This window comes from Chiloscyllium punctatum, chromosome 7 (genome assembly GCF_047496795.1).
Source record: "Chiloscyllium punctatum isolate Juve2018m chromosome 7, sChiPun1.3, whole genome shotgun sequence".
NCBI lineage: Eukaryota > Metazoa > Chordata > Chondrichthyes > Orectolobiformes > Hemiscylliidae > Chiloscyllium > Chiloscyllium punctatum.
Window position 1 is genome coordinate 114019842 of NC_092745.1, and position 2108 is coordinate 114021949.

The 2108-nt window shown below is 43.6% G+C and overlaps 1 non-coding gene across 1 annotated transcript; it reads right to left on the bottom strand.

Annotated features, from left to right (window-relative positions):
* Nucleotides 1-1299: 1299 nt before the first annotated feature.
* Nucleotides 1300-1389, bottom strand: trnar-ucu (transfer RNA arginine (anticodon UCU)). Its single transcript is given in 2 exon segments — nucleotides 1300-1335; nucleotides 1353-1389. It is a non-coding gene; the product is annotated as a tRNA-Arg (tRNA).
* Between the last annotated feature and the right edge of the window lie 719 nt (nucleotides 1390-2108).

Here is a 2108-nt window from a genome sequence, read left to right on the forward strand (position 1 = left end):
GTGACTGGAGGCTAGTGCCCAGCAGCATACCGCAAGGTCAGAGCACACCGAGATCATTATTGTTATATACATCAACGATATAGATGAAAATGTGTGGGGAATGTTAAGCAAGTTTGTAGAAGACATCAAGATTGGTGAGGTAGTTAATAGTAAAGAAAACGGTTGTAGGTTACAAGAAGGTATAGGTGGGATGGCCAAATAGGGAGAGCAGAGGCAGATGGTATTTAACCCTGCATAATGTAGGGAATCTAAAACAAAGTGCGAGGTGATGAGAATCTGGAATGTATTGCCTGGGATGGTAGTGGAGGCTGGGAACCGTACAACCTTTGAACAATATTTGGGTGAGCACTTGAAATGTGGTAACGTTCAAGGATATGGGACAATGCAGGAAATTGGAATGAGCGTACTTTCAGTGGTGGTTATGTCAGTGCAGACTCGATGGGCCGAAGGGCCTTTTCCGCGCTGTATGAATCTCTGTTCAGGAACACAGCCCGAGGGCAAAACGTTTCAAATTAGAAACGACCGAAAGTGGAAGGGAAATAAAACTTCACTGTTTATACTCTGAGGTGCATTAGCATAATTTAAATATACACATCGTTCGCAAAACTTGCAGCCGAGGGGTTCCTTTTCCGACAAGCAATTAGATATTTAATGAAAATTTTAGGGCTGTTTCACTTAATGGGAAGAGATGAGCGGAATAAGCTCTATCACCAGTCCGGGAACTGGAATTTGGAGAGGATCCAATTTCCGGAGTGAAATCATTATTTGTTCCCTCAGGGCATGTGCATCAAAGTAAGTGATGGATCCGCAGTGAGGCCAGATTTATAATGTGCCCTGCATACACATGAGATTGTGTGCTTTTTAACTTTGTGCCCCTGAAATGTCCAGGTTAATACATTTGTCAGATTTCGTCCAGACTTATTGCAAGACAAGCGAGAGTAAAACTGGTAAAAGGGGAGGTTTTGTGCTTTACAAGGTCACAAGGCACAGTTTAGGATCGGCTCGGTGATCTCTGAAAACATTCACCGTCTCCAACAGTGAGGTTTCGCGAACCACCTTCATTTCAAAGCGGGCGAAGGGCTGTTTTGTTGCCGTTTCGTTCGCACGTCTTTTTCCTCCCCCCCCCCCCCCAGCCCAACTTTCAGGCTGCCATTTGCCTTCGATTCTGTAACGGGTGGTAACTTTCAGGGACTTCTCTCCCCGTCTAAAATACCGAAGCGACGCTCGGTTTCTGGTTACTCGGTCCCGGTTTGAATTGGAAGCGAAGCTTTTATTTTGAGATTTTAAAATTAAAGAGAACGACTCCGCCGGGACTCGAACCCGGAACCTTTGAATGCCTCACAGCTTTCATCTAGAAGTCCAATGCGCTATCCATTGCGCCACGGAGCCACCTGTTGGATTTGCCCCGAAGCTCAACATGACACCAAACTGCTGAGAAGTTTCATTTTCACGATTAGAATGTGATGTCACAATTCATTGTAACATTCTGACTGTATCACTGCTCGATTTACTTTGCAACAAGATGCATTCAGCTGATGCCAAGAGTTGCATTTAATTTCAGACGTCCCTTTTCTCTCTCTGCAGCTTTAGCTCAAAAACTTATGGGAAAGTGAAACAAAAGGCTGTTTGAAATTGCAATCACACTGATAGTTTATATCAAAGACCTTTCCCTTGAATCAAGACTTTGATTTATTGTTGTCTTATGTACCTAAGTACAGTGAAAAAATTTGTTTTGTGAGCAGTGCAGGCAGATCATAACACAAGGTCATACCTTCATAGTTTGTTTACACAGAGTAAGGCCTACCAGTTACGACTGAGCAGGAGGTGCACTAAAGTAAGATCAGCATTAGATTGAAATTAGAGTGGTCCATTCCACAGTCTAATAACAGCAAGGAAGAGGCTGCTCTTGAACCTATTGGTGTGTGTGTCTATACTTTCTGCCTGACTGTAGAGGTTGGAGAGAGTATTACAAAGCAAGCCTTGACTTCAGAGATAAAAATCACACAACACCAGGTTATAGTCCAACAAGTTTAATTGGAAGCACTAGCTTTCAGAGTGCCGCTCCCTCATCAGGTGATAGTGGATTCAACAAGGTCGCCTAAACTGCT